Source organism: Rhea americana, unplaced genomic scaffold (genome assembly GCF_003343005.1).
Source record: "Rhea americana isolate MKP2758 unplaced genomic scaffold, rheAme1 scaffold_90, whole genome shotgun sequence".
Classification (NCBI taxonomy): Eukaryota; Metazoa; Chordata; class Aves; order Rheiformes; family Rheidae; genus Rhea; species Rhea americana.
This window is the reverse complement of record NW_028187089.1, coordinates 1,284,519-1,308,206: the sequence shown is the minus strand read 5'-3', so window position 1 is coordinate 1,308,206 and position 23,688 is coordinate 1,284,519. Positions and strand designations below refer to the sequence as shown.

Sequence of the window (23,688 nt, the reverse complement as noted above, 5' to 3'; positions counted from 1 at the left end):
GGGAAAGSTCATCAAGGAAGAGGCAGTAAAAGCTCCGGGAGAGAGCATCTCATGTGGGTGTCCCTCTGACTGCCCGAGTTGAGGGCAAAAGGCTCCCAGGCTCTGGGAGACAGAAAGGTGAARCAGAGAAGGCAAATGCATCTCAGGGGATGGTGCTCTCTCTGCCTACCTTACTTCCTTGGGACGTAAGAGGAGGCACGCTGAACCCAAGCGCTGCCTGAGGATGAGCCCAAGGAGTCTGGAAGTTGAAGCTGTTCTCATGGTTCTGCCAGCCTCTGGAAAACGTTCATCCCGCTGCTCTATCCGGCCAAGCGSACTTGCAGCTGGGTCTGCAGGAGGGAGAAAGACTGTTCAGGCCTCATCCTTCAGCTCTGCGTGCYCCATCTGTCAGCCCCGGTGAAAATACTCAAGAGCCTATGAAGGTAGTAGAGCTTGTAGGAGAAGAACTTGACCTACAGCTTCTGAGGACCCTCATGGGATTGCACTAGTGTCAAAACCGGCTGGACCTGGTGACAGTCCCATGCCACATAAACCTACAGGGTATCTGTACAGCAGTGAGCACAGAGATTCAGAAAGAGATTCAGCCACCAACCTGCCAGCAGGGCTACCCTGTCTGGAAGATCTCCCAGAGTCCCTCTGCTTGCCTGAATCCTTTCATCCAAAAATCGGGAGGTTTTTTGGGGGGTTGGGGGTGAGGGAAAAGCAAGATTAAAGCAGTGTTATCACGTGGAATTAGATGGTGGCAGCAGAAATGAGGACTCATTCACATTTCAGTTCTGATCCCATGTGGGCATTTCCTCTGGCCCAGTTTTGGGCTGGCAGCCCAGGAGGTTTACCGAGGATAGCGATTATGACTTGATAAGATTATTAATGCAGAGTGGTGATTTACTCAGATTCATCTGCTGGCTGCTGACGGGGCGGCCGTACTGCCAAAACGCGGACAGGCCGGCGACGTGCAGCAGTTGTTCACCTTGTGTTGCAGCTCCCATCTCCCTCCCTGCAGGGTCTTYGAGGCGATAATTGCCTGTTTTCCTCCCGAATGCCGTGCGCCGGGGGATGGTGGGGATTGGCATGTTCCTCCCATCCCAGGGAAYGCTCCGCTCCGTGGGAACAGCAAGAGCAGCTTTGCGTGCTCTTTCCTTTTCCCCTGCCAGATGCAAGGGCTTGGCACGGCAGCGCTTCTGCGCGACGGGCGGTGCAGCAAATCTCCCTCCCTTCTTGGGGAGCTGCGGCTGCAGGGGGCGAAGGGGACCCGAAACGCCCCCAAATTGTAAAGGAACTGGACAGAGTCGCTAACTGGGGCCTGGATCCAAGCATTCGCAAGGCTCGGCGAGAAGGTCTCAAGTCTTAGACTGGCTTTGCCTACCTCTGTAAGATCGTATGACAGCATTTTAGAGACGCCTCCTCCTTTCTACCCTGTATTCGGTCCCTGGCAATGCAGGCTCCAGGCATTCCTGGGGTTTTAGTGCTGGGAAGACGTGACCACTGGCAGCTGGGCTCTCCCTGCCACTCCACCGCCGGCTGGAGAAGACCTCTCTGCTCTGCCGACTCTGCCTGCCTTCTCCGGAGCCAGGGTCTAATCTAAGCAAACCACTAGGAATGCAGCAGCTTGGCATGAGCTCCTTAAACACACTGAGGACTAAGGCAGCATCACAGATAGTTTTGAATAATTCTCAGAGTGACTTAATTGATTAAATTATAAAGCAGCTTATGGGCATGACGAGTAGGAGACAGGGTGAAACGCATCCAACACTTCACTTGTGCGTTGTCGGTGATTCTGCTGTGCAGTTTCAGAAGTACAAGCTGTAGGTGAGATGGAAAGACACTGCGCCGATTTTCCGCAGAAACAGGGGTCAGCTCTGAGTATAAGGATGAGGCACTGGCTAGCAGAGTTGCACTGGGCAACTTCTAGGTGTCTGTTGGGTGCCTTGGGTGCCTGGTCTCCTGCAGCCATGAAGAGGCAGCTGAATTAGGGGCTTCTTTTTTCTGTATTCCTCTTGAATTGGAACCCAGCAAGGAACACTATGCTTTAGGAGGGGATATAGAGGACCCTTGGGGCGGGGCGGGGGAGTCCTCTTTATTTTTATTAATATCTTCACTGTATAAGGCAGGGGGTTTGGACTAGATGATCTCCAGAGACCCCTTCCAACCTCAACCATTCCGTGATTCTGTGAAGATGTAGTTTGCTATAGTAAGTTCTCACCTTCCTCCTCTGCCTGGGGACCTCGACAAGCCTGGAAGACAGAAGGGCATCTAAAGTAGCCCCTGAGCAGTGTCATCACTCAGAAACGGAGCAGAGCTACATGGCTGTGGTGTCACCTGGAGTGGTGTCCCTTGGCCCTACCTCTTCTCCCTCTGCTCCTCTACCTATGCATCCTGCAGTCGGTCTAATATCGAGGAGCCTGGGGGGCTGAGACAGCTAAATTAATTTCTTCTGTGTGCCCATAACCTCTTCCCCCCAYCCACCTCCAGAGGAGCCCATAGCAGCTCATCTTGTACGAGACTCAGACAAAAAACCCAAGGACGGTGAGGGGATGAAATCCCAGCTGCTTGCTCGGCGGCAGCAGCAAAGCAGCAGCTGGAACAGCCGCCGCGTGGGATTTAAATAGCCCGTGTCCTGCTGTCCGCCTTTACGCCGGCGTTTCCTACTCGGTCGGCGGGGGAACTGTCCCRCGGTGGAGGGGAGAGGTGCCCCGACACTGCCATAGCAACGGGATTTGGGGGGCTCTGGCTCCCCCAGCGCCTCAGCCTCTATTTCCTACTGCCATCTTCAGGGCAGCAGCCGATGCTCGGCGCGCCTCTCGCCAGCRAGGGCTGTATTTCGGAGATTTATTTTTAATCTCTCTATTTTTAGGCCAATGCCAAGATCTGTTTTATGCAGGAGGGATTTGGGGTGGGGGGGAAAGGAGCTATTTTCTTTCTGGTGCACAAGCTGTCAGTGAGGCATGTTCTTTTTTTTATATATATATTTTTTCCCTTCTCCTTTGAGTTGCATTTGTCTGTTAGGAAAGCAGAAGGGGCAATTAAACCAAAAGAAAAGCAAACTAAAATAACGACAGCTCCCCACTTCCATCTACTGCCGCCGGCGCCCGCTCCTGCCGGGGTTGCGGCGTAGCACGTGAGCGTGTCTGCACCGCCGCTTTGCAAGAATTTAGGATAAGAAGCAGATGTAAAGGCTGCACGGAGCGCAGTATGGGAACCCAGAGCGAGTGGCACCAGCTGAAGCTCAGGACATGATTATTAACATTTATTGGGCCTAGCAGCTCTAATCTCGCCAGCAGCTTCCCAGTTCCCTAAGGGACGCGGGCAGCCGCGTCCTTCAGAAGCGCCCGCTGCTGCGCGCGGCACCCCGAGCTCTCCCACCGCCGGGGCTCTCCCGGGGCTCCCCCATCCTCGCGGGTGCCTCGCCCAAGGGAGAAACGCCCRCGCGGCCCCAGCCGGAGGCGCTCAGCTGGCTGAGTTCGACCGTCGAGGCTGCGGCAATGACAGAAAAGCGAGAAAACGGGGGAAAAGATGCAAAACAAACAAGCAAAGGCAGCCTGGAGAAGTGGGCACTCAGCCCCGCTGAGAGARGCAGCCCCCAGAAGGCAAAAGCTTGTTTTTCACCTGCTCGTTTTTCTTGCTGCTTCCTTAATTTGCAGCTTCAGGTGAACTTAATTATGAGAGGAGTGAAGAACTGCCGAGTAGCTAAATGAACCGTAATGAGCTGGCAGCTATTACAAATACACAGAACTGCGGGGGCAGAGCAGAGTTTCTATTTATGAGTGTCCTGACACGTAATTTGTTTCTAAAAGCTTTTTTTTTTCTTAGTGAAAAGTGCTGTTTTGACATTCTTAGAGACCAATGGCTCCCGCTTACCTGCGGAAGTTCAGGCAGGCTGAAAAATAAGACTTGCAAAAGTTTTATGCAAAACTTCTTTCTCTCTGGTAGAAAATTCCCCCCCCCCCCAAGAGAAACATGTATCAGGGTTAAGCGTTACGAGGTTCTCTGCTGATGCTGAAAGCTATGAAATGGTCAGGAAAGGCTTAAAAAAAAAAAAGGTTTCTTCCACCCTACCAAACAAATTCACAGTTGGAGTGGGAAAAGACTTGGGGACTCTAGTATTGGCTTTTCCCCTGATTGGTTTTTGGACTTGGAGTGACCCTTGGCTTGTTCTTCCAGGGATCTGTCTGTAACCCCAGCCGGTTGGGATTTGGGCTGAACATCTGGGGCCTGCAGATTCCTCGCCTTTACTCCATCCCTTTCCCTGGAGGCCTTGCCCAGCCTCCCCACCTCTGGGATGATATTATTTTGCCAATGAAAAGAAATGGGCTTGTTTTTGTGAAAATGCAGCATTCTCCCAGGGCAGGCAGCACGGCGGGCTGATGCTCCCCTGGGAGGTCAGGCAGCTCTGCTGGAAGATCTTCCTCCCTACTGGAACCTGGATTTTAYTTTTGCAGTCAACGTTATCTTTGTTCTAGAAATAGCCAGGTGGAAAACGCGTCTTCCTTCCTTCCCCCAGTGCTTTCTGCTATGATAGATGGTGCATGACGAGATGGTCCCTGGGAGGGTGTCACACACACTTGGTGTGCACCATCCCGGTACCTTCTGCGACCGCTCCTGCTCTGCAGCCCGTTAGTGTGGGGCTGGCTTTTGCTCCTCTCCTTCCCTTCCTAGGGCAAGCGGGTCACGCCGGGAGCGGTGCCGTGCTTGCAGGCAACGCTGGCAAGCCCCGGAGGGAGCTGCCGGGCCTTCTCTGGCCGGGCTTTTGTTCGGCAGCAGCTCGCTGTCGTGCAGAGGCGAATGGGATTAGTTACACCAGAAGGGCTTCGTTGAGATGTGCCTGGCCGATGGATCATTTCATTTTTGTTATTATTTTTTTTTTAACCGTGCGCTACTATTTCATGGTCTGATGTAAGCGAGCCATTAGGAGAGTTTAGGGAGAGAAAGGCAAGCTGTCAGAGGCGATTACTGTTTGCTGCAATGGAAGTGGCTCCGATTCCTGTCTCCGTGGGTGCAATCCAGCAAACGTCAGGGCTCTAAAACCTGCCTGTAGCCAGCTCGTTGTTACCTRCACGGGGCTTCAAAGTAGTTGTGCCATGCCCTGGGCACGCAGAGTATTACGGCAGCAGCACGGAKGAGCCTCAGTTGCTCCTGCTCCAGAATAACTGTCCGTGGGGGTCGGAGAGACTTTCTCCTGGCAGTAGTGCAATGAAAAGCCAGTCCTGGGCAGCGGAGGGCTTTGGTGCATGTCTTCTGCAGCTAACGCAGCATATTTCCACGGCCTCTACCCAATTCTGTGCGCTCCCTTTGTGGAGGAGTCGCAATGCAGCAGCAAAAGTGGTACAAGCCCAAGGTTACCGGTTCAAACATTGGACATCTGCTTACAAATGTGCAGCAGGCCCAAATCCCTTATGAACAACAGCATCTGTGGTGGCTTTAATTGACCTTCCTGGGTACTAGTGAGTAGGATGCAGTGACTGAATTGCCTTCTCTTCTCCAGGTCAGAAGTAGGGAGTAAAGTGCAGCTGTGTGGAGGAAGGTGGCACCACTGCTGTCCACRCAGTGTGTGACTGAGGCTCTCGGTACCTGTCACAGGCTGTGACATCTCCATGGACTCCCTACCTTACCAGGAGATATACAGGTGTTTCAAGATATCCATCGCATTCCAGCTGCCGTAGGAGAAGAAAGCACGTAAGAGCTTGGCGCTGAGGAACAGCAAGACAACAGGATCTGAGTGTCTGGGAGAGCATAATTTTCCCTTGCTGAATGGCCATTTTATTCAAATTCCTGTTCTTTTCATGAATTTAAACTCTATCTAGATCTCTAGCTCTACAACCCTAGAGGTTTGCTGGGTCCATTAGGACAGCCAGATTGTGTTACTGTGCAAGTCATAGTTGACCCCTCCAGCGCTAGCTTTTTCCAGGTTTTGGTGCTCCTGCAGCTGTCCTTGCCAGTAGATGTAAAGAGGTCTGTTTTCTGAAATGCTTTGTAGGCCCTTGGGCTTGGAGATGAAGGTTTATATTCTGCAGCACCTGGACAAAGCTCTCCTTTCAGCAACAGCTATGCTCCTGGAAAGGTAGGGACTCTGAGAAGAAAAATATATTTCCCATCCTAGGCACTATATGGATGTCTGTACTAGTTTTATGCTGGGCTGACCTCTAAGGGAGAGTTGAGTTACTGCACTACGTGAATTTGAAAAGATACTGAGTGCATGAGTAACACTGAGGCAGGTCTTTGCAGAAGTTCTCTCCAACCAAACCTGGGCGTAGACAGAATCCTTTCTGCACAGCACATGTAGCAAGTTCACTTTTCAAAAGTTACCAACATGCTTTTAACACTTTTAGAGACATGTTTGGAGTGAAAACCCAAGGCGGACCAGAATGAGACTCTGATTCATATCATTTCCATATTTTTTGAGGGTCTGGCTCTGAATCTGCCTGGACATTTTCCTCCAGATTGCAAGCAGAGGCAGAATGTTCACATGCAGTCTGCTGGCCTCCTTCGGTTCCTGCGAGCGGGGCTGGACATGTCTCTCAGATAGTTCCTGAACTTTTAAGATCTTCGGGTGCAGGTGGTAACCCTGTGGTGAGCTATGTATTACCTTACAGCCTGTAACAAGTCCCAGTATGAGACTCCATCTTGTTGGCCCATCTATGGAAGAGGGGCTGTSCTATAAATTTGATAAAGATTAAGCCAACCTGAAAATCCAGATTTGTTGCATGTTTTTTTTTTAGATGAGCTATTCATGGGGATGATTTAGCTCTCTGACAGCTCAATCTTGGTTTAGACATTGATCTCCAAGCACGACACAGGAAGAAAGCAAACCTGCAGTGTAATAATACAATACCGCAGCTTGGCCGTATGGACATGGGCTGGCATTTTCCACAGCGTCCCTCAAACAGCCCGTTAAGCTTGACTTTCCATTAACTCTCATTTCTTCCCTGCCTGTTCACCCCACGCCATCTGCTTTACTTAGCCAAACTCCAGCCTGTGTGTGGCCTTGGGGAATCACTTAAAAGCGGAGCGCTAGCGAGTTTGCCCACAGATTCCCCAAACTGGACTTCTTTTCCGCATATCTAGTTCCTCGGTGTGACAGGCAGCTTTTTACAGGCCCTCCTCCAGGAGCTGAATGGTGCCTCAGACTCTGCGAGTAATGTATTGATCTGGTTTGAATGTGGGTCAGTAGGTCTGACTCCTAACCCTGCAGTAAGCACCATCCCAGCGGGAGTGCCAGCTGCTGTTGGTGTAGGATCCAGAAGAGCTTGTGGACTTGGTTTTTTCCATTCTCACTGTCTGCAGGAACAAGTTAAGGTTTTGCAGCTCCTCGCTAGCTAGCTGGGCATCCGGCTCCTTTCCTCCCAGCCCTTGAGGGTGGTGTGAGGTCCAATGGGTCGGACCTAGAGTGCTATCACTTGCAGCAGGCGGTAGTGAGCGCACGAGGGAGTGGTGACGTGGGAGCTTGAGGGCCCCCTTTGCTCAGTAAATCCAATGCTGACATCGGTCTCCTTTTCTTCGCTGCCCATACCAGACTGGTACTGCTGAACAATGCCATGGAAGTGAATAAAAGGGCTCCCACGATTTAGATTTTTTTTTTCTTGGACCGAGCTCTGAGCTGAGTTGCCAGCAACAATTTCGTTGCAAACAATTGTAACCAAATAGGTTGTGAAGTCCAGATCAGGAGCTGGAGGTGGGGCAGGAGGAGCGTAAGGTACGAAATGGGCCAAAAGGGTGAGAAGGAAGAGGTTCATGCTTCACCAAGTTTGAAAAATCCCAACCTGGGTTTAAACCTTGCGATTTCCTATCACTTTGTGATGAATGCCAGAAGATCTTAAGGAGCAGCCGAGCAGCCCTTCTGCCCTCAGTTCTCCTGGAGACCTGGTGAGTTCACTGCATCAGTCTGGAGTGATTCCACAGCAGTTCCTGGGAATTACCTCCAGGATGTGCAAGAAGAGAAGCCAAAAGCAATGACAAACTTGGTAGTTCCTTGAAGCCGTGCAAGGAGGCCTCAGCTGGAGTCCTGAGCCTCGATGTTGCCTCTAGCAGGAACTATTGGCAAGGGTTGCTTTTGGGAGGCCAGGGGAGCCCAGCAGCCGTCCGGAGAGGCAAGTGGCACAACTGGACCAGCTTTGGCATCTCCTTGGTGGAAGAAAGCAGCAGGCGGACTGGGCAAGCAAGTTGGTGCCTCCCTGCAAGGAGCTGTGGAGCGTCACCGGAGGGCTAAGCTCACCGGGAGCTGGGCAACTGCTGCTAAAGCGAACCCAGGACGTGGGAAAGAAAAGGTCAGCTCCGTTCGGCTGTGAGCAAGCTGGGCACAGCTGAGGGCCGGTAAGAAAAGAAGCAGAAAGCCCTGCCAAAGCGCCGGAGCTTTTCCGCGCTCATTGTTGCGCGAGGGGAAGTGAGTCAACGGCGGCGAGCGGGGCTGTTTTTCCAGCTCAAAGCGGCGGATTAGTTTACATCCTGCGGGAAGGCATCATCGGCCGAAGAGGGGAAGGTCAGCCTTGCAGCGTCCTCGCCGCGGCCGCTCTCCCCGCGCRGCCCAGCGGCCGCCTGCCCGCCCGGCTGGAGAGGCGCAAATCCATCCCCAGGGGCTCAGCGCCGGGTCTTGGTGGAGCGGAGCACGGACCTCATCCATCCATCCTTGGGCCGTTGGGTCCGTCCGTGCCTGGCAGGCGAGTGGCAAGCCCCACCGTGACACCGCTGCTGAGCGAGCTGCCTCCTGGCTGGGAATTGGGGTTTTGCACAAGGAAAAAGGCTTTATTGTGCTATTTTGCCACAGTGCTTTCTGCACTTGGCAGTTTTCTTCTATCCCGTCTGGGGTTTGTTCTGTTTTGTTATTATTTTACATATATATATGTGTGTGTGTGTGTGTGTGTGTGTGTGTGTGTGTAATTCTTTTTCTCTCTCTCCCACCCCTGCAGACAAAAGAGCAGACAATTTTGCTCACAAAGACTTTTATTTTAGATCAAAAGCAGGCGAGCACCGTTCCCGGGGGATGGCAGCGCCTCTGCGGCGGTCTGCGCCGGGCGCGGGGAACAACGGGGTGTCTGCGCGCTGTGCCTGGGGGATGAAAGCGCAGGACCGCTCCCCTGCTGCACGCCGACAGTAGAAAGGCTTTGTCACTTCAAAGCCACGCTGACCATAATTTTCAGTGTCCCTGTTAAAAGCCACACGAAGAAGAAAGGTCCCCTGGAGCGGCTTTGCCCCCTAGGTCTCGCTCAAAAGAGGGGCTCTGAAGGGGAGAAGGGATCGCGTTGGGTTTTCATGCTTCCCAGAGCCTCTTTGCCCCCATAAACCAGCTCTGTCTGAAGCAGAAGGCAAGGCTGGTGTGGCCACACGTGGACCACCAGCTCCAGGATCTCCACACCCTCTGAATGGGTGGGACAAATGTTCCCAACCCGTCTGCAGCCCCTCAGAGTAGCACAGAAGGTTGGCAGATGGCTTTGGCGAGGCTGGGCAAAAGACCTGTCCCTCCTTGCTATATGGACACAGCAGTCGAAAACAGCTCCATTTTGCAGAGCAAGGTCTCTCAGATGCAAAATCTGGAGAAAAAGTGAATGTAGTAGAGCAAAAAGCTCCTTCCTTAGCTTCCTACTGCAGCTGAGGGTGCATCACATAAGATGCCCTCATGACATGAGGCCCAGTCATGACACGGCAGTGCCATGAGGGTCTTCGTGACACAATATGCAGACAACTTTGTTCTGGTCCAAYTTTACTTTGAAATTGAGGCAGTTTTGCTGCTGATGGTATTTGACCACTGCCTTTCGTRGCCATCCGTTGTCCCATTTTGAAATGGTGGTGCTGCTGGAGAGGAGCTAGTGTCACATCTGTAAGAGGAGCTGAAAGCTACTCAAAAGTTTAGTATAGTTTTGTTTGGTCCCATCAACTGGCTACCTCCATGCCATGTTGTGCTTAGGCACCAGAGGGCATCGGGGACCAGCCCTGCCCTGCTCTCCAACGCTGCAGGCCTGGCAGCCTGTGCTTCAGCCACCGATGGGGAAGGCTTTAATTCATTTGCTTTGAGAGGAGGTGGGAAAGCCTGAAAGTTTGTCCCACTTTTACAAGTTCTCTGCACACCAGCAGTCAGCAAGAAGGGCACAGTCAGCATCACTCTTTGAGACATTTTTCTGGTATGCGTGGAGACACAATGAACTTGTGTCCATTTACTTTGAGTTTTAGGAAGGTTCAAAGGCAGAGAAYTTCTGCTTGGTTGTCAGAGCCTGCCTACAAGCCCAAGGACCTGGGAGGTGAGAGGCAGGCTCCCTTTGGTCCCTTCCTCTTGTTCGGGTACCGGCAGGTCACTTCACCCCTGCTCTCTCTCTCAGGTGGTCTTTCACAAGGTAAATATGAATAAAGCTTGCTGAAGACCATAAGGAGACATCTCAAGCATTGTGTCGGATTCTAAATCCAGGTCAAATAATAACTCATTTTGCTAGCTGTGACCTGCTGGTGTGAAATGGCTAGTATTTCCCCTTCCTGCACCCTTTCTCTTTCCTAGGAGGCATTTTTGGCCAAGCGGCTGACGAGTTCAAGTCCTCTCCAAGACACATGCTGCTGGGTGACCTGCTGCAGCCTTGCTAACCTCAGCTCCCTCACCCAGACTCACGCTAAGTTCCAGTTAACTCCTACCAGTCCCACCAGCTCTAAGTGGAGCAAAACCAAAACAACCTTCACCCAAGGCAGGGGTTGCTGCTGTTCGAGCAGAACCCTTCAGAAGTTTGTTCTGGTTTTGTGAAAYGGGATAGGTTTAATGCATTCTCCTGGGGATGCGGGACCTTGCTTTTCCACAGGCTGGAGTTTGCTGGGAATATTTTGCATGCCCTCTGCTCCACTTCTGCCTCCAGAGGGACAAAGTTCTCCGCTATGGGAAACATATGGCCCCAGCAATTACCACTGCACGGTCTGCTGGCCTCACCTTTCTGCCAAGGAATTTATACTGCTTCAGCGTGTTTTGATAAAGCTGTTTGCATTTCAGTGTCTGGCACTGGCAGGGCCACTTGAGCTTTCACGCTATGTTGTATAATAACTGATATTCGATTTCCTTGATTGCACCTTGCTATCCTGCAGGAGATCTCAGTGGGGCTCTGCGGGAGCTGACTGCTGGGGGCAAGGCCATGGGGTGCAGCGAAGCCGGTGACTGCCCACTGGTGCGAGAGGAGAGGGCCAGGCGGCCTCCGGGAAAGCAGGAGAGCAGGAGACCAAGCCATCAGGTAAATCAGAGGCTGCTCTGAGGGAGCCCAGGGGAGCAGTAGACACTGCTGACAGGCAGAACGGAAAGAGGACAGAGGTTGCAGTCTCCTAGGCACCAGCTTTTTATGTATTTCCTCCCGCTCTTGTTTTTAGATTGCCAAAAAGAAAAAAAAAAAGCCTTTGGAAACAGGAGGGGATGGGATGCCGAGCCTCTCCCTGCGAGACAGGAGTTCCAGAAGGCAGGATGTACTGCTGCAAGTCCGTGGCACCCGGGAGGCACGGCGGGAGCTGTGAAACGTTAGCCGCCAGCTGCCTTCCACTGCAACCGTTCCTCAGCCGCAGCTCATCGCTGGGTGTCCCCCGTGCCTCTGTATTAACTGGCTGTGCTTTGTCCTGGCTRACAGGTATCTCTTCATCCTTTCTGATGGCACCCCATCACCTGGATAGAGGACTTGGATTGGATACAGAGGAGAAAAAGCTCCCCGCTTTGCCCACTTCCTTATCTGTAAGGGAGGGAGAGCCACTGAGCACAGCCCAGGCTCCGGCCATGTCCGTGAGCCAGCCCTGGAGTGCAAAAGCAGAGGGAACCAGAAGAAGACAAAAGAAGTGATTCTGGAGCCAAAGGGGTCTGTTAAACCCAGGACAGCTGAGGGTAACTAAGCTTCTCCTGATTCCCCCCCTGGTTTTGTGGATCTGGCAGGCAAGACAAAGCTCTGCCTCCTAAACGGATGCCTCTGTCTCCTGCTCCTTACCACCCTGCCTCATCAAGCTTTCTCTTCACTCTTACATTAATCCTACCTCTTMAGGGGTTTTATAAGTGGGGGCTCCTTACTATCCATTACTGTTCTGCTAATCTGCTATCTGGAAACTGTCAAGAGCAAGTAGTCACTCATGGCCTTAATGGCAGTCACTTGATTCCTGTCCTTCAGCAGAAATGAACTGCCACCACAAATACCAGCTAAGAGAGGAACAGGATTCAAGGGCAGCCATACATCAAGGAGATGTATAATGCAGTTAGTCCTGAGCTGCTCAGAGTGATAGCAGGAAAGGGTCTTTGGCTGGCACATCTTTGCTGGTGCCTTCGGGCAGAGATCTTCTCCAGCTGATGCAACTGGGAGGAGTTCTYTCATTCATCTTGCTGTTTTCTTGCATTCAGCCAGCTCAAAAGGCCCCTGTCTCATCTACACCTGCTCTGTTCAGTGTCTCTAATGTCATAGCACCTGTTGAGTSTTGCCTCAGAAGTGTCTGTGTTCTTCTGTGGGTGGCTAAGGCATTTCAACACTGTGAGTAGGAAGAAGCTCCAKACATGGGGAACTTCTACGTAGCCCATCGCTATTGAGTTTAATTTGGTTCCTGSTATTTAGTATACTAAGGAGATAACAAACACTTTTTCACTAAGTGTAAGGTTGTCCACAGATGCTGAAGGATGTCCAGTGTGAAATCACAGATACCTCTAGGACATGTCACGAAGAGCTCCTGTTCCTCCAGTGTTAGCATCTAATCAGATCATGTCGGGAGCACATATAAACATGAATTCTTACAGAGTATGTTTTTGCCAGCTGCACCCCAAAAGCACACAGGAAGATTTTCAGAATGCAAAAGATGGTCTTAGATGCCATTTCCATTGGCTTTTAGGCCCTTTTGAGATTGTTGAGGAATAAGAAGTTAAGTTGTTTTTTACAAAAAGTCAAAGGAATGGAAGCTCATTTTCTCCTTCTGGGGAGCAACCAAATAAGCAAGAAATCTCTAAGCTATCCTTGGTTTCTCCCCAAAGCGTGTCAAGCTGGCCCACAAGCAAACCAACAGGCCCAAGCGTGGTTGCTTTCATTACCTCGCCAGATCCATGAAACGCTGATGTGCTGCCTCTAGCTTTTATGCCCTCTTTTTGTTTGCTGCTTGCAGGTTGGATGCTGCTTTTTATATTCTTACAACTGTAACCAGATTCTCACTGGAATTCTGTCTGCAGGGTGGCATTGTCCACAAAATTTGTGGATTGTGGGATTTATARGATGTACTCTGGGGGAAATGTGCAACACCAACAGAACGTTCCCATTTTCCTTGAAAATGATTTTAAAAGCAGCTTGTAAGCATCACTGCTGGAGATGGACTGTGGACCACTTGTGGTCAAGTGGCCTAATCCAGCAATTTCTATGAACACATGAATAACCTGAAAGATGAAAGAAAAAGGATTGAGGAGAAGGAGCAAATTTAGATCAGTACAAGTAAATTCACTTTACTGCTTTGGGTCTGGGTTAGATTCTCTGTAAAATCAACCAGGACAATTGTATGTAGAATCATCTTTTGATGATGCATCATCTTTTCCACAGAGCCACGGCCCACAAATGCAGAAGTGTCAAGGAACTAGGATGGATGTTTTTGACCACAGCTCTGGCTGCCACCCAGCCTTCATTGCTGACCAAGCTTCAGTTCTATCTCCTGCCTTAAGATCACAGGTAGCTAAATGACCACAAATATGTTTGCAAGAGCAGAATCACAAAGAGCCTGTTGTCACCATTTGCCAGTGGGYTGTCATGGTATTACAGCAGTAGAAGGTTGCCTGGCTCTCTGCAGAGACGTGACAACGGGTCAGAGCAGAAGCCAACACACTGTGTTGTGACACATCTACTTGATTACACACAAGAAATAGCAGTTATGTTTTTATTAGCTAAAGGCAGCTTTCATGAATGAAAAATAATTAATAATGATTAGATGTCCATGCATTGCCCTTGGCTAATTCTAAGCAGAAGCTTCCTTAAAGAAAAAAATCCTACTGCTAAAATGACTAATTTAGTGCCTATTTCTCCTGCAAGTGAAGTCAAATCACACTTCATGTTGGCTCAGTCAGGTTTATGCTGTCTTACATTAGCAGACACAAAGCTTATCMATTATTTAAAAGGAATTTGGTGTCTCTGTGCTCTCTCTCTGAGGAGAAGCCCACTTAATAAGTGTGGAGTTCTTGAAGAAACTGGGCTAGAAACTTGACTAGAACAACCGTAGGAGAATGTCAGTTGGGTAAGAGAAGCCAAGCTGCATTTTGCTCCAGTGAAGACTCCCCTACTGGCTGCTTTGGCTTTTGAGCAATGGTTACAGAGCCGGAGGCAGCAATGAACTTCTACCTTTGCTTTGCAAGGCCAGAGAATGCAGTAACATCAAGGACGTGCTCATTTAATTAAGACCTTCAGCCTACGTGATGGAGCCCTCCTGGGAGGGATGAAAGGCATGGCTGTTCCATGGGAAGCATCTTTGAGATTAAGGAATGCCAAAGGCAAGGAAGCATCAAATATGATTAAAAAGTGATTAAGGCTGACTTTGAAACACAGGACTCSAGGAAACAAACGCTGTGAAATAAAAAGAGGGATTTCACCGCACACTCAGTGTGGTAAAATCACTTGAGGTGGAAGGAAAGCAGCAGAGCCTATCTGACACAGGCCAGCCCTCAGAGATGTTGTTTATGATTTTTATGATCTTTTCGTCTTGCGTTTTCCTGTTTGTTGCAGTGAATGGAGCCCTGCCGAATAATGACTGAAACCCTCCCATTCCAGCAAGTCAGCTTTGCCAGCCTGCAAGAGCTGAGGGCTCAGGGGACTGGCGGGGAGGATGGAGTGGTAGGTTTGCACTCATGCAGGACTGGGCACGTTTGGACTCCTGGGTTCTGTGCTTTTGTTTCTCACTGTCTCTGGGTTTTGCTTGCTGCTCCCGGGAGTCTGTGCATGGATTCAACCAGACAGACCAAAGCAAAGGCAGCGAGGCCTYGTGCTCCATTTGTATCATCCCCCCAGAGGCTGCTGTAAGCCCTGGGCATAGCCCCAGCAGTGGTCAGGATCTCCCTGAGCCTTGACTCGCACTGTGTTTACTCATCCATTTTGGCTATGTCATATCTTTTTCAGCAGGACCTCTTTGGAGACAGACTATCATGGCCCTGAGGGCACTAATTGTCCTTAATGGCCCTGACCAGCATCACCTGTGGCCTCCACTCACAATCCCAACCCACGGGGCCTGGAGTCCATTTTAGCTCAGCCTGGGGCCTTTGGTTTGGCCTGAGTTATGATGGAGTGTATGTCTCTTCTCCAGCTACAGCAGTACCTGATCATGGACCCTGTTGATCCAGATCTCCTGGCTTGACCTGCCTCATCACCATGAACTTGCCTGATGGTCTGGACTCTTGGTTGACGCTGGCTACCATCCCTGCACTGTTTGCCTTGCTCAGGTACTGTTGGAGGGGGCCCTGGCTGGTGAGGTCCCTGCCCTGCTGACCACATTACCACCTCCAAGCCCTGCTCCTCCAGGGAGCTGCCAGCTCTTGCTGCACCCTGGTGTGGGCCTTGTCACCAAGGGGTCTGGCTGTCCTGGGGGAATCAACTGGTCCAGTGTGGGTGCATCGTGACTGAAGCAGGGTCTGGAGGCAGCCYGTGTCGTTCAGCACRAAATCGCGGTGAGCAGGCAGCRTGCTCTCTCTCATCTGAACAGGGTCCTCTAAGGAAAAGCACTGGTCAGCAAATAGGGCACCTCGCAGCTGGAGGAAGCAGGAGGGTTCAGGGACCTGATKGGAGAAAGAGATAACCAGCGCTGGCCGCTGCAGTAACTGCGTAACTGGAAGGGTGCCCTGGGGCAGGGCCTGAGCCGCCACRTTTGGAGAAGGGATGTCAAAAGGGCAGGATGCCAAGGACCCGCCAACGTATAAATAAACCAATCCTTTATAAAACCACACAGGACTGGTTATGTTTGTTCCCGCTCCAAGAGCAGGCTGATGAAGACTCCCTTGTATTCCCTGAGCTTCGGAAATGCACGGGACGGGATCCAGAGCATTACTTAGCATTCGGGTTACAGGCCGGGTGCAGCCAGAGTGGGTGGGGGGCAGAGGGCGAGAGAGGCTGCGGAGCAGCAGCGGGGCTCCTTCAACCAGAGCTGAAGGAAAGGTTTCTCCTTTAAAGCTTCTGCTGCAGTGGTGGACGGCCTCACCTTCACTTCGGCTGACTACTGTCCCCTCTCACGCAGCTATGGCAGGCTCCAGCTTGATGAGCTGTGGTTTGTACCTCATCTTTGGCTTGCAYGTTGGTTAATCTTCTTTCAAGTGATACAAGAAGCAAGGATTTGCCTTTTTCCCTTTGAAGGCTGATGTTCGGCTCTGTGCCATGGACTCGTTCTCCATTATGTTGAGCCTCAACTTTCCTGTACTYGGTTCCACCCCATTTTTGCTCAGAATACCCCATGCAGCACAATGAGGGCTTTGTAATAATTATCTTCTCCTGCAACCCTTTGGAGATGTGTTTCCACTCCCTCCCGGCTGTTACACCCTTCATTCTTCCTCGGGTAAATGCTGCCTGCATGTTCATGCAGAGGTCTCGTGATCTTGGCATTAGGAAGATGCTGTGCTTTCAAGTACGAGGAGCGTGTTACCAAGGGAAGATGGGAATTCTCGCATGTCAATGCCTGCRTGTGTTTCCAGTGTGTCTAAGCGCTTTTCTTTTCTGCTCTAGCTTGTTGCTGTTGAATAGCAGCATACGAGGTTATGTTAGCTTTGATCAGGGTGTTTGATCTGATCTCCTCCCTCCTCACCAYACTCACTCACAACATTCTTTTTTCCCCTATGTTTTTTTTGCAACCTTAGGAAGCTAAATTACATGCGTATACARCGCTGGTGTGCTGAGGGTGTGCTGTTATCTTCCGTGGGCTTGTATGCCCTTTTGAACGGATCATTTGTTTCTGATAGTAAAGTACCACTTTGTGTGAAACTAGAAAAAAAGTGAAGCCTGGGATTAAACCAAACCCAGGAGAAGGGGCAGTGCAGTTTTCTTTTGTTGCTTCTTTAAGAAGAGTGCGTGAGATGGCTTTTCCAGGCGTTACCCTTTGCTATTGGAGAGTCCCTCACCATGACGTTGTGCTGTTTCGTTGCCGCCACTTACRTTAGCAAAGCTCCCTGCAGCAGCCCAAAGCAATGTGAGGTCAGGGGCTTATTGATGCTGAAGCAACCTGCTGATCTTCTGGTTGGGGATCATCTTTTGGCCATGAGCGGTAAACAAGCTTTAGCAAGAAAGGAAAAGCCTGCAGCTCCACTGGGTTTACGATGGGGATGGACAAGTTATGTGGACATAGGGTTTTACTCTTTAACTGTGCCTGTCCTTCTTTAGGACCTTCTTTCTCATCTTGAACTCTATAATGGAGCTGATTTAAGCAGGCAAATTTTGGTCACCGCAGTGCAGGGACAGCATCTTCAGCTCCCCACTTCTGGAGCTTTGAGCAGATGAGGTCAACAGGAGCGCTGTGCCCAGGAGGAAAGGAGGACAGCAATGAGGTCCTAACCCCCTCAAAACAGGAGAGGATCCAATACATCCACAAACCTCRGGCTCAGTCACGGAGAGGTCTATCTCTGGCAAATGATTCATGCAGAAGAGAGGGATTTCGGGGGAGAAAAGAAGGGCGGTAGGAGCTGGGAGGTTTCAAAAGCTGTCTCTCTGGGCATCCCATCAGTTGGATTCAAAGCAGCATTTGAAGCTGTCATCTGCTGGTGATGGCCAGGGAGGGCCATCACACTCCACCAGGAGTTTACCTTTTGGGGGCATTGGGCAACTATGGCCTGGGCCCAGAGGACCAAACCTTTTCCATTTAAAAACAAACAAACAAACAAACAAATCCTACAGTTTTCCAGCACCTTAGAGACTTCCCCCTTGTCTTCTTGAAATAGGATAGCTGTGGTGAGCAAGACAACAAGYAATGAAGGCAAACTGGACCATGAACAGCATTTTTGGGGGACAAATGATTGGCTTTGCACCTGGGATAAAGTGACTTCAGCACTTCAGCCGCGTGAGAATCCGGGTCCAGAGCGGCCGCTGCAGGCGGCGTCCAGCAGGCTGCAGGAAGGAGTGAAAGCTCCTCTGCCGGTATCGGTGTCTCCCATTTGGCAGCCACTCTGCCCAGAGGAAATGGGAGATTTGGCAGCTGAGCAGGAGGTGGAGGGACCTTTGGACTGTAGAAAACGCGTTTGGCCAGGAGCTTTTGCTAAAAACCCACCGGTGACGCAGGTAACCAACTGGGCCTGGCAATCAAGCCATCATCTCCTGGCCCCAGAATCGACGCTCATTTGAAGCAGGACTGATGTCACTACCTGTGGCCTATACCTTTTTACGTGTGGATCTTCCCAGAGGTGTGGTTCCGTGATTTCCTTTTTTTTTTTTTTTTTGAATGCAATGGCCTCACGTTGACTGGAGGAGGAGGAGGCTGAGGTGTCTCAAGCTGTGATGCAGGCAAACACTGGCTCCGGCGATAACGCTCAGGTGCATGAACAACAGAGCAAGGCCAGAGCAAGAAAGGACTGAAACTCGGATATTAAAAGCTCCACGACGAACTGTCAGGCTTTGAACTGGCTGGAAATGCAGCCGGAGGAGGCAGGTGGGAGGTACAACATGTAAGGGTGTATTTACGGAAGTGCGTGTGACTGGACAAATGTGCATAAATAGCGAAACACATGGTTAAATAATGTATTTATATCCTTTATTTCCTTATTTATTTCTGCATCACTCCATCCTGCTCTTTCCTCCTCCCTATTTGCGACTCTGAATTGCGAGGACGAAATACATTTATTAAACCCATCCGGTTTATCGGGGCCGGGCGGGACGTGTGAGCCGCGGCAGAGCTGGCGCTAGCTCAGCGCTGGGGCGAGCAAGTCTGGGCCGAGCAACCTCCCACGCTTAAAAGCACGCGGCCGCGAGAGCCGGCGGCGGGGAGCTGCGGAGTGGGGAAACTCCCAGCAGCCACAAAGTACGGGGCTGCTCTTCCRTTTACTTATTTATTTTTTCTTAATTTTATTAAGAAAGCGTCAGCTTAGTTCAGCAACTTGGGGTCAACCAAGTTGCATAATGACTTCTTCTGGCCTTCAAGGCTAGAAGGTATTTTGCCAAGGCTCTGCAGGTCCCAGAGGGCTCCCCCCCCACCAACAATTCTCCCTCATCTGCACTCAGACGGTTTTCCCCGCTTAAGTGCAAATCGTGCACAGCCCCTGGTGAGAAGCCCCAGCCCCGGCGGGGGGGTTATTCCTGCAGGGGACGTCGCTACCTCCCCCCTGCCCCTGCTTGCTCAAAAGGCCGCCCATCGAGTTTAAAGAAAGCGTATGCTTCAAAAAATATGCAAATGATTGTGCCTGTGCTATTAATAAAGAGTTGGAATTATCATGATTTTGGGTGTTTTTTTTCCCCTCTCTGTTTTGCAAGCTGAGTTTGCTTGTGCGYGTGTTGCCGAGGTGCCTCCTTGGGGGCTGGGCGGCCAAGGTGCCTTCGTCTCCTTTCCTTCTGCTCCTCTGGGCACCTGGGTTTAGAGCAGCATCTGGTTTGCAAACACAGGAGCCACCGGCGTGAACAAATCCCCCTTCTCCACCACTGTAAAAAAATTAAAAAACTTGCTGGGGGTGCTTCTAGTTTGGGCTTAGAAATGGGTTTTCCAGCACGCCGGATCAGGAAAGCAGTGAAAACTCCTCGGAGCTGTACTTGCCGGAGGGCATGGCCAGGGCGAAAAGCGCTGACGCCTGGAGCAGGAACGGGGACAAGGAGTAACCAAGGCCCAGCGCAAGGACAGACATCCCCAGCGAACCAACAGAACACGTTCTCCGCCTTTCCCTAACACAGGCAAGCGAGGAAAAAGGACCTGTCGTTATAGCATGAACCAGGTGTCACTGAGTGTGGCCTGGGGATCTGCTCAAGAGCCCAACACTTCTCTTCCCCATCCTCCAGCCATCAGAAGTCCCTCTGCTCTCCTGTATTACGTGGGCTGYGTTATCATGGAGGTTCAGTGGGAACCTGAAGGGAAAACAAAGCATTCCCCGAGCCTTAGCTAGCTCCAGCGGGATGGTGGCCACTTCCGTGGTGGGGCACAGGGATCACTATCCCTTACTGCACCATATTTTGGGTTTGGCTGAGCCATGAATGCATATTTATTWAAAAAAAAAATCCTCCATCTCACCATCCTTCATKCAGCACCCCCTGAGTTGTGCCTGTCCCCAGGAGTGGCCCAGAGTCAGAGCCCTTCGGGGCACTGATCGCGGGCTGTAAAACGTCGTGTCGGACCAAGCCAGCGCCTGTCTGCTTCAAGGCCACGATCCGGGATCGCGAGAGCTGAACTCTGCCCCTGGCTTCTCCGTAGGGTTTGTCTGCCTCCGCGCCAGGTCTCGACTTGAACCTGGAAGCGGGAGGGAAGCAGCGGAATACCAAAGGGTGGGAAAAGCAATTGTGTGTTTTTAATTGCCTCCGTAGGTTCCATGTTTGGATGTAAATCCCGAGCGCGGGGTTTGACGTTCCTCCTCGCAAACGCGCGAACGGGTGTATTTGGCTGCACTGCAGCAGATTGTGAAAGCAGAGCAGAGGAGAAGACAGTGGGGGCACACGGGGCGGATGGTGGCCAGACAGACTGCGTGCCACAGCGAGGGGGCTCGGGAGGGGGTGACACAGAGTGTCTGTCATTTTTATTTTGGCAGCGTCTAGGGCTCGCTGTCCTGGGGCAGCGCAAGACACTATCCAGGCTAACCTGAAATCTGGTCTCTGCCTTTGGGAGTTTACAGTCTAATTCCATGGCCAGCTCTAGTGGAAGGATGATAGGTCCCATCTCATCTGAAATTATTTGGAAAATGAAGGAAGGAGATAATCACCCATCAAGACATTTTACATCTTTTCTCACTTCGGGGATTTCAAAGGAGTTGTGTTTAGATGGCCGCAGAGCAATTGCATCTTCCAGAAGAATTAGAAAAGACAAGTCTATAGGAGGAGCAAGGGCTGGTGGGAGGAGGCTGGGACCCCAAGAAGCTCTTAAACCTGCCTGGCTAGATGTCAAGGCTGGCCATATAGGACAGGTCTAGGGGCAGGGAAAACGAGGGTATGTGGAAAAGATGTGGCTAACAAGCTTTAACTAACACCTCTTGCAGCAGCACTTGGCACCTCCTTTAGTTGGGGGTAATCATGTTTGAAAAGCAGCAGCTGGTTGTGGTCAACCACAGGCTCAGCTCTGCGGCAGCTGGGAGGTGGGGAAGGTTTTGGCTGGTGCTAGAGGTTGGCTGAATGGCCTTGCTCCACCTGCAGACACTGGGGAGGCCATGGATTTGCCAACAGTGCCAGCTGAGCTGTCCCAAGCAGCCCACTCTGCTAGACCCCTCAAAATATATCAAGGCCTCAGCTCAAAGTTTTTGGACCTGAATTTGCCCTAATTAGTCCTTGTTGTCTTTCAGGTTTGTTAATCTGCTTGTGGGCCTGAGGTAACATTGGAAGGAGACCCGTGAAGGCCTCATCCTGCTGGTTCTGAACTGGAAGAGGTTGCTGCTAGGCTCATCCTGTGTCTTATCAAGTGAACGGATGCTACTGGGACATGCAGCAAGGAAAAGGAGGGCAGGTCTTATGTGGGAGTGAGCAGTAACCACCTTCCTGTGTTACATTTGAGGTTTTTAGGAGGGTCTTCAACAAAGTGGTTTCCAGACACACTGTAGCCATGCATGATGATGGCTTTGGAGCTGGAGGATGTGGTGGCTTGGCCTTGTCACCTCCTAAGTGGAGCAGAAAGATGCTGAGACTCTGAAGCTGAGCATTTCTCCAGAGAAGCTGGTGGTGAAGCAGCTGGTATGTCTACGTGCCTACGGGTTTCCTCTTTTGTGGGCATGCTGCCAACCTGATGAGGACCTTCACTTCTTAGGGCTGGAGGAATGCACCCTTGGGAATCAAATATCAAAATCCTGTATCAAAATTCAGTAGATCAGGAAAGTCCAGTGCTGTACCTCATCCTGAAAATGGGGAAAACTGGGCTATCTTAGCAACCACTATAGATCAGCTAATGATGAGTGGGTGGCCCAGATCCGGTTCTCAATGCAGTCTATACAAAAAGTCCTGTTATCGTCAGTGGAACTGGAACTGGGCCCCTATTTTCTATGGGTCACTTAATTGTTCAGGATTTCCTGGTTTTCTTGCAACACGGCCACCTTTGCAGTAGCAGCTAAGGAGTTTGGAGTATTTGAAATATAGCAGGTAAGTGCATGGGGTGTTTTGGACCAGTCACAAATTCAGGGCCCAGGTGAAGCTTTGCAAAAGCCAMCTTTCTGCAGCTTTACAGACCAACCCTTAACGCTTCGCACGTTCATGCAAACACATCCCAAGATCCTGCTCTTTTTGCACAGAGCAGCTCCTACCCGGCATGAAAGCCCCAGAGCGCGTCCCAATATGCTGGCCACCCGCATGCGCCACCATTGCACCTGTACGCAGAGACCAGGTAAGCAAATGCAGCCAAGCGGTGTGGGGAGCCCGCTGCTCCTCCTTGGCCAGGGCGAGCATGACGTGGGTGGCTTTGGGGCAGCGGGAGCCTCCCRCGGGAGGAGGGACAATTCAACAGCTGCGATCTGCAGCTGGCATGTGCAGGCTGCCAGGGAAAACCCCCATCTCCAGCCAGCCCTGAGGAAGGGCCGCTTGGAAAAATAAGGGGGACTTGGTGACGAGAGGCTCTGTTTGCCTTAGCCAGCCTGAGCCGTGTTTTCAAAGCCGGTGCTGTCAGCRGAGCGAGCTGTCAATGATGGACACCAACCATCGCCGGCTCCGATTTACAGCCGGCACTTAAGTGTGTGTTTAAATCCCACCGACACAACGCACAAAATGGACGGACCATAACCTGGCCGGTTTTGTTGGGCGGCAGGACCGCAAGCTGGAAAGCTTTTGGCCTTGGGATTAGCTTTCCGGGAATAGGCTGACGACGTAGAATTTAAGAAGGGGCTTTGCACTGCCCGTGCGCCAAGCCAGAGAAAGCACGTGGAATTCACCGAGTTGCAAAAACAACCAGAAACCCAGGGGGGAAACTCTTGAGAACTTGTTGCTCTGTGGAGTGATTGACACGATGACTCCCACTTCACTTAGTTGTGGTCATCCCAGCAATAATACCCTCTTCCTGTCGCACGCACCTGCCCCTCATGTAAAACTTTTTAAAAAATATGAGCAAACAAGCAATTATATGCAATGGAAAAGCAGCAATTAAACCTGCTAAACCTTGCCTAAATAATAATTTCATTCCCCTCCAATGTTTTTGCCTTTATAAGGGCTGCTTCTTAAAACAAAAATTCTGTTTATTTGCATGATCGCCCACCAGCTCTTTCTCGCGCCTGCACGCGTGTGCGCCCGGCCGGGTGCCGATATAAAGCCTCTACACGTTTTGCRTGTTTGGCCAGTGCTGCGAAGGAGTTATTTTTCTCCCGGGGCGTTTGGGGCGGCAAGGGGAAATCAAGTKTGTATTTGAGTTGGGCCAAAGGGCCCTTCAGGCTGATTGCCATGTGACCCCAGGTTAGAAAAATGAATAGTCTGAAGCACCCGGGCAAGCCAAAATGACCCATTCCCTCCCAGRCAGACCCTGGCGCGCAGCAAGCACCAGCTCCGGGGCGGCGGGGAGCCGCGCAGGGGGCAGGCAAGGAAGCAGCCTTCCTCCACGAGAGGAAGACCAAAGAGGCCAGGAGAAGCTGGCAGCGAGTCCGCCCCCCGCCTGCCCCTCCGCGGAGCGCCGCGCTGCGCGCAGGGC

At 51.3% G+C, this 23,688-nt stretch overlaps 1 long non-coding RNA gene across 1 annotated transcript; it reads left to right on the top strand.

The window, feature by feature from the left end:
* The first annotated feature begins 11,526 nt into the window (after positions 1–11,526).
* Positions 11,527–18,892, top strand: LOC146584667 (uncharacterized). The gene is made up of 5 exons (XR_014898150.1): positions 11,527–11,821; positions 13,497–13,622; positions 14,667–14,774; positions 15,241–15,376; positions 17,852–18,892. It is a non-coding gene; the product is annotated as an uncharacterized LOC146584667 (long non-coding RNA).
* The last annotated feature ends 4,796 nt before the right edge of the window (positions 18,893–23,688 follow it).